The following is a 14,770-nucleotide window of genomic DNA, read 5'->3' on the forward strand; positions in this document are numbered from 1 at the left end:
TGATAATCAAAGATTTGAGGGTTGGATGACTGCGATCGGTAACAAGATTAAAAATCCAGTCAGAAGTCTTACTTCAAAGAAAAGGAAGTTATCTGCACCCTGGTTCTCCTGTGAACTAAAAGAAATGCTGACTAAAATTAAAGTGCTAGAGCGAAGATGGCGAAGAAATTATGGGAATAGAGAAAAGGAGGTATATAAGAGGGAAAGGAGGCTATATCATGCCTCTATAAAAGGCGCAAAAGCCAAGTACTTCACATCCCTAATTGAAACCTCTAATAATAAACAGAAAGTAATATTTTACATTGTTAAAAGCTTTAGTAAACCCGTTTCGCTAACACAAGAGATCCCACCCTCCCAGACTTTCTGCGACGAGATAGCTAATTATTTCGTGCAGAAAATAGATACCCTCACGAAAGACTTCCCCCAGGTTGAGGAAAAAGAGCTTGATGACAAAACCAATACAAATATATCCAATTTCCGTTGGGAAACTTTTAACCAAATCAGCCTGGAAGATACTTACCAGGGGATATCGGCCATTAAGTCAGGATTCCCTTTTGATCCACGTCCCCCTACGCTGCTTAAAGCAATAATAGAAGAGGTCAACCCAGGAATTAACTCAATCATAAACTCCTCCCTCCAATCAGCAGAAATCCCCCCGCAATGGAAAGTGGCAGCAGTCAGACCACTGCAAAAGAAGGTTCTTCAGGACCCCACGATCCTCTCTAACCTGCGTCCCATCTCACTCCTCCCAGTACTGTGCAAATTGACGGAATCATATGTCAACAAGCAATTGATGGCTTTTTTGGAAGTGAATGAAATTCTTCATCCATGCCAAGCAGGCTTTAGGGCACACCACTCAACTGAATCCGCACTATTATCTTCAACTGAAACCATCCGAGCTGCACTGGATCAGGGCAAGATGGCTGTCATGATCCTATTAGATCTCTCTGCAGCATTCGATACTGTGTCCCATGCTATCCTTTTACATCGCCTAGCAAATGCAGGCATAGCCGGAACCGTTCTCAAATGGTTTAAAAACTATCTAGCACATAGGCGCCAGATCATCATGTTGGGAACTTTCTGTCCTGAGGAGAAAGTGTTGAAAACAGGGGGCCCGCAGGGATCTAGTCTTAGTCCCACACTATTCAATTTGTATATGGTTCCCCTAATCAAACTGATCTCCTCTTTCGCTATTAGTACGATTGCCTATGCCGATGACACCCAGTTGGTACTGGTCCTTGATAAGAATCAAACTAATGTGGCAATGACCTGAGGGAATGCTATCAGCAACCTTTACGTGGATGACGAACAACTACTTAAAGTGTAACTCGGCGAAAACAGAAATTGTTCCTTTTGGCTCCAATAACTGTTTTTCTCCACACGACTGGTGGCCAAAGGAGGCTGAGGTTCCACCAAAAACCACCAGTGCTGTACGAAATTTGGGTATTAAATTTGATAACTCCTTGTCCTTCAAACAACAAGTGAAAGAAGTGGCAGGTACCTGTTTTAATATAATTAGGAGTCTTAGAATTTTTTTCGATCTGCTCCCCTTGAATGCCTGACGGACGGTAGCAGTGGCGTTGATAACATCTCGCCTAGACTACTGTAATAGTCTGTACGCAGGGCTAAATAAATCTGCCCTGCACAGACTCCAAATGGTCCAACATGCAGCCGCCAGACTGGTTCTCAGACTGCCCAGAAAATCTTCGGCCTCTGCTGCATTAGATGCCCTACATTGGCTTCCCATACAAAAACGCATCCTGTTCAAGGTCCTTACTATCACTTAGAGAGCTTTCCATCACCAAGGCCCAATGTACCTGCGTAGGCACTTCATACAATACCACCCGACGCGGGTAATCAGATCCTCGACAGCGAATCTCCTTCTCCTGCCCAGATTCAGGCTGACTACCATAGGAGGTAAATCCTTAGCAGTTATCGGCGCTAAGGCCTGGAATAAACTACCCTGTTTCCTCCAGGAAGCCACCACTGAGCAAAGGTTCAGAAAAATGTTGAAAACATGGATATATGCACTGTCAGACACAAGCTGTAAAGCACTGATATGAGCCGCCTTCGCCAACTTGGCCTGTCCAGCTGCGGTTATCTGTGGGAACTAGGAGTCGCAGTGCCAAGATGCTCCTTGGAGCGGTAGCGCGCTATAAAAGTATCATCTCACATCACATCTTCGCAGGTAATCTCGTCAAGAGCAAGTTGCAATTTGTAAACTCTACGGAGACCAGAAAACAAAAGTCAAGAGACAGGGTCCAGGTGCTGATGGGCTTCGCCTGGGTGCTGCCCAGGTGGGTCCGCATGCTTCTCAAGCCCCAGGAGCCGAGAGCCGCCTTCATGCGCCTCCTGGCACGCATTGCAAATGTTGGCGGCGTGCCTGCCACTATGCCCGGTGGAGGGTGAAGTCCCCAGAAAATGCAGAGTGTGATGATGGGCTCCTGCACCGCGGGAGCCTCTAGCAGACTTTATGTGCCTCCTGGCGCATGTTGCCAATGTTGGCGGTGTGTCTGCCGCTATGCCTGGTAGAGGATGGAGTCCCCAGAAAGTGCAGAGTGTGATGAGCAGTTTAAGGGTGAAATTGTTCTTGACCCACCTGGGGAAGTGCCTTTCAAGTTGAGTGTAATGAGGTAAAAGTGCAAAAGGGAAAAAATAAAAAATACTGGTGTATTACAAAATGCAAACCAAAAAAATGAGGTACTCTGAGGCCTTAGAAGGACTTGAAAATGTTATTTCATCTCAAAAAAGAAAAGAGTTCAAGGCTGTTGGGTCCTGTGGTGGTCAAGAATTCGACTGCCCGGATGAGAATCCACTTCCTTCCTCCTCAATTATGAGAAAAGTGTCCACTCTGGGGGGATTAGGACAATGGAACAGGCTATAATGAAGGGGGAGGATCGGGAGCTGAATGGGAGACTCAAAAGCCAGAGTCGGTCCAGGTTGTTAAGGAGAATATGGGAGAAGAAACTAATAATACCTCATTAGAGGCAGGGCAGATGATGGCTAGCTCTCCCTCTAATTTTTCACGTACCAAGTTTTTCGCTGGTCATTTTGTAGATAAACATGGAAGGTCACATGAGGGGGGCGGGTCCCACCTCTTTATTCCCCTTTTCCTCCTCTTCTTCACCCTTTGCAAACACAGAGAACCTGGGGGTAGAACAAACATATATCGCTAATGTTCCAGTAGAGTGTAAGCCAGGACAAGTAGCTAATACCCTGATTTTGTATCCCTATTTGACAGAGAGCTGGGCTAACTCAACAAAAGCTGCTTACTGTAACCACTATCTGAAATTGAGGACCTGAAAATAATAACAGGTGGAGATATAGAGCGGGTCTTCTTGGTGCATCAAAACGGACTTTGAACCTCTAAAGTTACTTTTAGTTTTGGGATAATTTCAATGTTATTCTTGGCAAACTTTGATCACTTTAGGAAAAATAGAATTGACGTATTCTCCTTTGATGGGTCAATAGCTGTTCAGTCTGAATCTCCCATAAGAGACTACCAGGATTTACGCAGGGTAACAACAAATAGCAGAGGGCACGTAAACTGGAAAGAGACTGTCACAATCTCGGTCAAAGGATCAAAGGGCTGCCAAATCTAGTGGGGATGCTGAGTTGGCACAGTGGCGTTGGGTGGCTTGATCATTGAATGCTTCTAAAGGAAATAAAAGTCTCCCCATGCCTCAGAGGTAGCCCTGAGGAAAGATCCTGTCCCAGAATGTGGCAGGTAAAGGAAACCCCAGTTTCAAATTGAGTTCGCTAATGATTTATAATCCATGGATAGTTTGCCTGCAGGAAAATTGAAGTTGTGTAGATTTAATTTTTGGTAATTGTTTTGTTTTTTGTTGCGCTGCAAAACCCACAGTAAAAGGTTGTGCAATTGGGGCTTGGCAATTGTACTTAATAACAGCATTAATTGGAGCCCATCGTTTTTTCTTCATCCATGTAAACTCTGAATGAGTTGAAAAATGAGCTTGGGTAATATGATACAAGGACAGCACTCTACCTTTTGATTGGCAAATGTATATATATCTCCAGGTAGGGAGTCTGATTCTCTTGTTGTCTCTATTTTTTTTGGTGTGCACATGATCAGCATTTCTGAAGATTGCACATCAATAATTCTGGTAGATGGTTTTACCGCCAAAATCTAAATTGTGCTTTGCTGGCCTTTAGCAATCAAGAATTGGAAAATGTATGGTTTATTCCTGAAATAATATTACCAGCTTACACTCGATCTGATAGGAAAGGATTGAGTCTCCTGAATTGTTTGAGAACTAATGATTAAGTTTTATTGATTGGGAAATTTCCAGAGCAATCTCCTGCCTCCCTTACTTTTCATGCTGCCCGAGAGCAGTCACTAATCGATTATATGATGGTATCGTACCAACTTTTTAGCGCATGTACTAAATTTAAGACACTGAAGACGGATGTGGGTGACCATAGTGTTTTATCAGTGGATGAGAAACTGAAGTTTAAGATGCTTGATCGTTGGAATCTGAGAAAAGAAACTCTTACATACAATAGAACATATTGTTGCACCTTTTGGTCAAATACACATTTGATTTGTGTAGGGGGCTATGTAAAAAAAATGTGAGCTCAGGTCCTGGTCTGGAGAACTCCATTAGTTGGTATCAGAAGCATTTGGATCTATTTAGATTGTATGGGAGTAAAACAACTTCCCAATGTCATCGCCCATCCTGTTGTTTTATTATGGAAAATAAAAAAGCTAAATCAGGATTTGAATGCATTAGTAAGGGACCAATTTAAGCAGACATCAGTGTCCAGGCAAAGGGAAATCAATATGTTAAAGTGGGTAAGAAATTGACTTAAGGTATCCAAACGTAGGAGGGTGGAGGATTCCAAATAGATTAAACTGAGAGAGGTAACACAGTCTGGTGATTCACGTAAATATTGGGCCCTCATAGCTGAATTCTGTGATAGTTGAACTAAGGCAGAAGCTATTTTAATATCGGACACTGAATACATCTCACAGCTGTAAGCACTAAATACTAGGAACAGTTTCAATATGGAGCCAATTCCTGAGTCCTCCCTATAGAATATCTATGGTCCTCCTTCTTGTAAGGAAATAGAGAGTTTTATTAAAGCGGCAAGGTACTCTGGTGCGATGGGTCCAGATGATCTTCCAATAGCTGTCATTAAACAAGATAGCTTGCTATGGGCTTAGTTTCTTTACCCAGTGTTTTGTCACTGCTATGCTTACGAAAATATTCTGTCCACCTGGAGAGGAAGCATAATCTTTCCATTATATAAAAAGGGCCCCAAGACTTCTCCTGCCAGTTTTAGGCAGATTTCATTCCTAGATGCAGCCGGAAAACTGCTTGCCAAAAGCATACTCCTTCACCTTCATGATTGGGCTTTTGGTAAGGATCTAGTCCCCGTAGAACAAGCAGGTTTGTGTGCTCATAGTGGCACTATGGATAACATCTCCGTCCTACAAACCCTGATTGAAAAATATCCTATAGGTATGGGAATGGCTTTATATGTTGCCTTCATATATTTCTCCATGGCTTTTGACTGGGTCGCCCAGGGGATTTTGTGGAGGAAACTGGTCGCAATGGGGGGTTGAAGCAGGGGTGCCTTATAGCCCCTCTCCTCTTATCCTTATACATCAATGATCTCCTGAGCCGGGTTGGGCTCTTTAGAGGTGATTCATCAAAACTAGGCCCTATGGAATTGAGCTGTCTGCTTTACGCAGATGATGTTATCCTACTGGATTTAACTCCAATAGGTTTGTGAAGGTGACTTAATGAGCTGGATCACTATTCTGATGACAACTTCTTAAAAATAAATATTTTAGGAAGTAAAATCATGGTTTTTAAGTCTCCGTGATGTAGGATCAGGAAAAGTATGAATTGATTTTTAGGTAAAAATAAACTTGAGGTTGTAACGCCATACCCATATCTGGATAGAATTTTCTCAAGTATGTGCTCAAGCAATGACCATATTGACCAGTGCAGAAGTAAAGCTATTTCCCTGGCCTCCGCAATTAGGCTCACACCAGAACATGGGCTTCTATGGGAATTCACAAGGGCATATTATCAATCCCTTTATCGCCACTTTAGCAACAGTTTCCTGCCGCTTAAACGGCGATAATTTTAATGCTGTTCTTGATAATATGCCCCTATGTTTCATGAAAACGGATTCTTAGCCTCGTTAACAGTCACTGTATGTGTAACTTTTATTTGCTTTGAGCGCTTAGTGAATCCTTGCTTGAGAAGTGCTCTGGTGGAGCCAGTGACGACACCACTAACGTCTTTATCGGAAACATTGGTGAGTGCCTCTTTCGAGTTATTCAGCAAGTGTTGGCCATTTACCATGTGCGCGCAACCTTTGAATGAGGGCCACGAGCAACGACATTAAAACGTGCGCCGCAAGCCCAATGTAAGCACCAAAACGCGCATCTTTACCTGCGTCCTTCTTTGCCTCCATCTGTTCTTTTGTGATGTGTGTCCTAAAGGATCCTGGCTGATGAGGACGTTTAGGTTCACGGTGATGCCAGGAGCCATCCAGCATGGCATCACCGGTACACACCACCATTTTGGGATTGGAGAATCACTGCGATTCGCATTCTTCCTGTTTTCCTATGGTTTCCTCTATGTGCTCTACATGCTCAGCTAACCACGTTGTTCCCTCAATAAAGTTTTGGCAACATCGCATAGTTATGTTCAGCTCCAGTTAATGTCTTCATGACTTATAGAAGAATTGTGTCCAGGGAGGTTGCATCGTACAGATCATATGCATCCCTTGGCTTGTTTCCCACTGGCACAGCTCCATGTTCTCTTTTTGTTTATAGACCTTGTCCATAACTCTACTTTCAGCACTATCATGGGGCTGCCATCCAATTCTCAATGGAGATTCTTGCTGCCTGAAAAAAATGGAATGTCAACCACTTTGAACTAGATTGCAGGACACACCATATCGGTGTTTACTTTTCTCACACTATGCAAGACACTAACTAAGATGAAGTTACTGTGCAACAATGTATCGGAAGGCGATGGCTACATGCAGCTTTTGGACAAGGGTTTCTCTATGGGTCTAAACATCGGGTGAGGGACCGCTCACCGGAGCTTGAGACTTCCCTTTTATTATAATGCTGTTTATTGTAATTCACATCCTGTTTCAGTGTGTGTGCTTACAGTCATGTTTTGTTTCTAGGTTCCATAAAAGTTGTAGGGCACCCCTATCCAGTTTTCTAGTGCTCTGAGTACCCATATTTGGGGAGGTTATAGGGGTGGTGTACCCTGTCATGAGGAGGTTTAGTGGGCGGTCGGTGCCCCAATTCAGTTTATTGTACAGTGTGTACCCATTTACTAAGAGGTCTTGAAGGCGGTGGATCCCCCAATTTAGTTTAGGGTGACGAATACCCTATAGTGTACCCTGGTGTGGGGAGGTTGTGTGGGTTGTTAGTGCCCAGTTTTCTAGGGTGACGTATACCCTACGGTGTACCCTGCCATGGGGAGGTCAGTTGTTGTGTCGGCGTTTAGTGTCCTTTTTCAGTTTACTCTGCGGTGTACCCTGGTATGGAAAGGTTGTACCCTGACATGGGGAGGTCACTTTTCTAGGGTGACATTCACCCTATGGTTTACCCTGATATGGGGAGGTTGAGTATGGTGTACCCTGCCATGTACACCTATTCCAGTTACAGTTTCATTTTAAAGCTGACAGTGTACCCATTTTCACTGAGGTTTTGGGAGCGGTTAGGGCTGCTCCGTTTCAGTTTTAAAGTGTACGTTGTGGGTATAGTTAGCGCCCCATTCATATTTTTAAGTGTAGAATCTACCCATTTATGGGGACATTGTCAGGGGGCGGTGTGTCCCCCTAAATCATGCCCTCGCAACCCAAGGGAGGGGGATGGGGCATGCATGCATTTATACCATGGAATGTTCCTTCCATATTTTCTGTTATACTTTACCTATGGTTATATGTACATTTCATATATGTATACTCTGGAAGGTTTCTTCCATCTTTTCTCCTGCAGTGTTTATGATGACGTTCCTTTTTCAAGAAAAAATGTCCCCATGGAAAATGGACAATTCAGAGTGTCCAATTTCAATGTGTATTCACTCAAGAAGACCTGTTATCTAAAGGACAGCACGCCACCAATTGGGCGGGAAAGGCAAAGGTACAAGGTTTAGTGTTAAACTTATCAAAATATGTTCAAACTGGAACTGCAAAGTTATATTTCAAATACTACTGTGTTTGATGGAAACCAAGATTCAAACATTAAAAAATAAAAAATAAAAAATGCAAAAGAGAGATAATCCCCACACTATGCGTTTGGTAAAAACTCTGTTACGATTTATTCTGATACAAAAACAATTTTTCATTATCACAATATTAAAAACATGTCATGCATTTATTAAAAATTACAGTTAAAACACAAAAGAATCAACAAAGTCGACGCGGCGTTTCGGTATGCTGGTAGTAGACCTTCTTCAGGACTGATTCTAAATGAATTTAAAAACACAGAGTTACCATTCTTTTTTTGTTGCAGATTCAACATACATCTCACTCTTGTCGAAATCATCTCTTTATCTCCTACTTGCAATTACACCCCTTGTTCATCATGTGCTGCTTTCTTCTATGCACTAGTTCCTCTTAATACATAAAAATACTGCACATTATGTGGATCTCGTTTCTATAGCATATTATATACATAACATCACTCTAATAAACATATTGATCACTATACCTCCACATACCTACACTTATAACAAAACTAACGTTGTTTACCTTTCCCTTGGACTTATTGTCCAATGCTGTTGATCCCTTGCTTAGGTATATTATGAACATATTTACAGTGTTCTTGTCTTGACGCATATCTTATTCCAGAAGGATTTCATATCACTACTGGGCAATGTTTTTGCTTTCAAAAAAATCCTGAAGGCTTCGGAGTAATAGACCTGTCCCAGGATTCTCTACGCACTTTTCAATTTGTGGTGTCACTAAATAGAATAAACATTTTTATATTTTTTATTTATTCCAAGGCCCTACAATGATGTTTTTCTTTCTCTTAATGAGATTTTATCGGGAACTGACTGTTTTGCATACCTTGTTAGATGAAGAAATATTCTCAACGTTTCTTTGGGTTGTTGTATATATTGTTATTTCTCCTGCTCGACAAGTATCTCTCTGCTCTATGGATCAAAATGAACAAAAACTTATTCTTGTAACTAACATTTCTCTTATTGCCTTATTCATTCAGTGCTTGTTAGTACTTCATGTACCTGTCTTTGTGTCATGGATTTGCAGAGTATTTAACCACCAGGAGGAGCCACCGTTTTATTGGTCGTAGGTGCCGTGTTTTTGGCTATTCAATTTAGGTGACGGATAACCCTTCTTAAGCCCCTTGAGTCCAAAACGGTCCGTTCTCAATTCGGTCCGTTCTATATTTTGGCAAAACAAAGAGAGACAAACAAGAATAAGAATTGTCTTGATCTTATTCCGAATGATCCGTATACCCATATATTTTATACCTCCCTTACTCTTTCTATTTTTTACTTAAAAAGTGTTTTTTTGGGGGGTTTTAAATGCTCCCATCCCCATCAATCCTTTAGTAATTATGGGCGGGGGTCGGAATTAAGCCCACATCGTAGTAGCGCTTCGTCCTTGCCAGCTTAACTCGAGCATGCCCTGACTCTACTTTTCTCTTACCAGCGATCTTTAAGTCGGCCTCCCCGCTCCTTGCTTCCTGGCAGCCGATCCGTGCTCCCTGCGTTCGGTGTGTTCCGAAACGAAAAGAAAACACTGCCTGTTTTCCGGGTTTTTAAGCGTGCCGTTTTTCAATTGGACGTACGTAGCCCATGTTTTCATTGGTTGTCGTTCAACCAATTATCATCATGTTGCTATGGTGAACGAACGCAACTCGAGGTGTCTCTGAGTCGTTTCCTATTCGCTGATAAGCTTTCGTCTATCACCCCTCATTGGTGCCTCAACACTGACGCGACGTCATGGCATACGAAAATGCCATTACATCAGCGCCAGATATCGACGACTCCAAGACGGGTCCACAGAGCGGAACCACATTTTATTGTCATGTTACTCTCCATGTTTGGTTCTCTTGGTTGCCTCGAAGGACTAGGTCTGGGCTCCACAAGATATCAAGTAGCTGCAATTATTAATCGGCTGTGATTTTAATCACCTGATTTTATATATACGCCAATGTTATTATTTTTTCGCTACCTCACACAAACTTAGTCCGGGCAACAACCATTACTCCGTGGCTACATTAATTATGCGGCCGTGATATTTATCCCCCGTTTGCTTATTTCCCAATACCATTTTCTCTTTGTCTTAAGGATAAGTGATATGTTCCCAATTATATTTGTACATTATATTAATATAGAAAAATATCCACTCCACCCAATTCTCATTCAGCTTTTGGGTGTATTCTGCAACTTATGTCCTCCTGCCAGGTGATTATGGATTGAAGTCAAAGGAGCTTCATTTAATGATTTTTTCCCAATCTTCTCTTGAGTTCAATCCACATCTCACACTGTTCAGGGTAGACATATAGAATTGTTCCCTCTTTTTCCTTTTATTATCTTGGTTGCCCCCTCTTGTACTGCCAATTATTTTTTCTAACCCACACCATCTGAGGTCATTGATCGTATGGCCAGCTGACCTCCAATGTTCAGTCAGGGGTGCACCTACTTTATTTGTTCTCAATGCTGATCGGTGTTCATTTAGGCGTAGCCTAATCTCCCTGGATGTTTCTCCTACATAGGATTTTTTACATGGGCATTGGATGAGATAAATCACATTCTTTGTCCTGCAGTTGATAAAACTTTTAATGTATATTGTTTTATCATTTGCTGTGATTTTATCTCCTTTAATAATGTTGCCGCAATTGACACAACCCATACAGGGATGTGTCCCCGTTGGTAACGGGTTACCATCAATAGTTGCCTGTAGGTTCTTGGGCATCTCTCTATAAGTATGTACTAAGGAGTTTTTTATTGTCCTATTTCTCCTAAATGAGAACATAGGTTTTGGAATTGGGACTTGTGTTTTGTCCGAAATCAGATGCCAATTTCAATTTATAATATTTTTCACTTTGTAACTTACTTGTGAAAAATTTGTTACAAACATGATTGGCTGTGGGCTATTAAGACTTTCACTTTTTGGACTAAAAAAACTTTCTCTATTAAAATATTTAGCCCGTTTGTAGGCATGTCTTATCATTTTTTTCGGGTATCCTCTTTCTCCAAATTTGATTTTTAAATTAGTGGCATGAGTTTCATAGTCCTGCATTGAGGTACAGTTCCTTCTGAGTCGAAGAAATTGCCCAAATGGGATGTTGTTTTTCTGTGAAGCCGGATGGTTACTCTCATAGTGTAACATGCTATTTCTATCCGACGGTTTAGTATACAGTTCTACTGTCAAATGACCATCTATGTGCTTAATAATAATATCCAGGAATTCCACAAAGCATTTGCTAATGTGTGATGTGAATTTCAAATTCACATCCCCCAGATTTAGCCAAAGGAGGAAGTCATTCAGGGTGTCTAACTCGCCTGTCCAAATAAAGAATATATCATCTATATAACGACCCCATTCCGAGATGTTTTCATGGAATGGGGCAGTTGTATTATAGATGTGTCTATCCTCAAATCTGGACACATACAAACATGCCAGGCTTGGGGCACATGTGGCCCCCATGCTGGTCCCCTTGATCTGTCTAAAAAAATCTTCTCTGTATAAGAAAATATTATTTTTAAGGATCACAGTGATACACTCTATAATAAATGTCTGATGGTCTGTTAAGTCTTGCTGGTTCTCTCTTAGGATCTCTTCCATGATCTCAATGGTGTTGTCCTGGGGAATATTGGTGTATAGTGCTTCAATATCCAAAGTCACTAGCACCTGTGTCTCTGGATTGAAGCTTAAACCCTCTACTTTTTTAATCATAGATGTTGTGTCCTTTACGTATGCTTTCTGTTGTTGTACTAAGGGTTGTAAGAACACCTCCACATACTTGCTTAGTGGTTCGGTGAGGGACCCTATGCACGATACTATGGGCCTCATTGGAGGATCAAGAGTGTCCTTATGCACTTTAGGAAGACCATACAGTGCCGGGATTAGGGGGTCTGTATTCAACATAAATGCAAATTCCTCCTCCCCTATTATGTCATCATCTTTGGCTAATCTTAACATTTTCTCTATATCGCTTTTTAGGGTGTGCCATTCTTCCCTATTTGATTTTTTATAGTGTTCATTATTGTTTAAGAGTTTAAACATTCTATTGTCATAGTCTTTGCTGTCCATTAGTACCACACTACCCCCCTTATCTGCTGGCTTCACTATCAAGGTATTATCATGCTCAAGGAGTTCTAGTGCTTTTTTCTCTTCCTTAGTAAGATTGAAGGGTGTCCAGTTTTTTTGTTTTAGAAGGTTGTCTATACTTTTATCCACAGATCTTTCAAAAGCCTCTACGTCTTTGTGTACAATGTTCAATGGGGGAATCCATGTGGAGTTATTTTTTAGACCTGATTTATTATGACTAGGGAGTTTCTCTTTACCATCAAAGAAAATTTGGAGCCTCACTTTTCTAAAGAAAGTTTGCAAATCTCTCTCTAGGGCATATCGATCCACCGGGGAACATATTGCATATCCTAAACCCTTTTCAAATAGTTTAGTCTCTATAGGAGTTAACTGGTGGCTTGATAGGTTAATGACAGCTGCTTTTTTAGTTCTGTTTATTCCCACTGTTTCTGGCTCCTGGTTCGAGGACGTTGAGGGTTTTGGGCTTGTGGATATTGGGTCTGAGGGTTGTAGCTGTTTCGACCTCTCCCTCTCCCTCGTTGTTGGCTGAACATTTGATTGCGTTTCTCTAAAAAAGAAAACCCTTCTTTAAAAATTGTTGGTTGCTCTCTATTTGAATCCCCATTTTTTTGTTGTTTATCATTTGCTAATTCTCCCTCTGAGTCTGTACTACTATATGAGGAATCAAAAAACCGCACTCTTCTCTTAGGTTGATTTCTGGGTTGGTTTTGCCACTGCCTGCGGGGTTGGAAATGTTCCTTTGGGCGTTCATAGAAATCTTTCTGGAGATAGGGGTATACAATCTCAGGGTTATAGTTCTCTGTGTCTTTTTTCAATGTATTGCTTTTCTTTTTAATAAGATACTCATTGTATCCTTCCACGTCATTTTGGATTTCTTTTAACTTGGATATAGCATCTTCCAATGCTGTACTGTCCCTGAGCTGGCTCTCCAATTCCTCTATTTCTCTCTTTTCAATGACTATAAATTCATTCGCCGTCTCAATAATAAGCAGGATCCAATCCCTACTGCACCTGTTTGCCACAAGTGTCCATTTATCTAAAAATGTTTTATCTGTTATAAAAATGCCCGGTTCATTAGTCACCTGTAGGCCTTTTGGAATAATACCACTTTTACAATATTCCATGAGGAACTCAGCGTGTAGTTCCGCTCTTATCAATTTTTTCTTTAGGTTCCACAGTTTCTCCCATTGTTCCTCATCGGTTTTATCTAATCTTACCGTGGTGGTATTACGGGATCTACAATTGATCAATTTAGTATTAGGGTATTTTTTAAAATTTTACCACTCTGCTAATTTGCAAATCAAAATCAAACACCTCCTCAGCTAAAAAACCGAGTGTAACGTTATAAAAATGAAGGAGGACCCCACACAGACTTATAGGGGACTGGCGGGAAAGTTAGTTTTTCAAGAAAAAATGTCCCCACAGAAAATGGACAATTCGGAGTGTCCAATTTCAATGTGTATTCACTCAAGAAGACCTGTTATCTAAAGGACAGCACGCCACCAATTGGGCGGGAAAGGCAAAGGTACAAGGTTTAGTGTTAAACTTATCAAAATATGTTCAAACTGGAACTGCAAAGTTATATTTCAAATACTACTGTGTTTGATGGAAACCAAGATTCAAACATTAAAAAATAAAAAATAAAAAATGCAAAAGAGAGATAATCCCCACACTATGCGTTTGGTAAAAACTCTGTTACGTTCCTACTCTGACGTTTATACTCTTGTTCTACTCTTCTGCTTTTAGTTCCCTAAGGAACGAGGATGTGTCATAAACTACTTATTGTCATTCCTCTTCTGTAGTTGTCTCTTCCCGGTTGGTCAGCCAGGATGAATGCTGGAATATGTGATGATGTCAAGTCAAAAGTCAAAATACGCTTTATTCGATTTTTGTTAAAATCATAAAAGGCAAAGATAATACATACATTTAAAACATTTTAAAAATACCCACAATACATTTATTTACACAATCAACCTTAAAATAGTCAGTTATTTAAATGCCATAAGATATTTAAAAAGGTAAAATCGATATATTAGTACACCTTTAATTTAAAACAATGCTATTCTAGGGATTCTTTTGTTTCTTCCTCTATAAGCGGCAGTAAGGAAACTTGCAACACAAAAAGTGACATGTGCATTGGGTAACCTTTGAAGGAAAAGCAAGGCCGGTCTCACTTGTATAAAGCCCATGGTTTTCAAAAGAGGTATTAAGTATTTTCTCCTCTCCATATTATATAGCCCACAGAAAAGCATAAAATGAAGAGTGTCCTGATTAGAGAACTGGTCACACTCACAAGGTGATGCATACTCTGGTTTTTCCCACACAGGAAAATGACCTAACGAGTAGTGAATCAAGTTCATTCTAAATCTGATTAATAGAAATCTATGCAAGGCTTTGGTAACAAATTGCAAATATGGTTCCATAGAGGGAGAAGAGGATAGGATCAAATGTGCTCGTACTGATG

The sequence above is a fragment of the Lissotriton helveticus genome, chromosome 2_1 (assembly GCF_964261635.1).
Source record: "Lissotriton helveticus chromosome 2_1, aLisHel1.1, whole genome shotgun sequence".
NCBI classification, from domain to species: domain Eukaryota; kingdom Metazoa; phylum Chordata; class Amphibia; order Caudata; family Salamandridae; genus Lissotriton; species Lissotriton helveticus.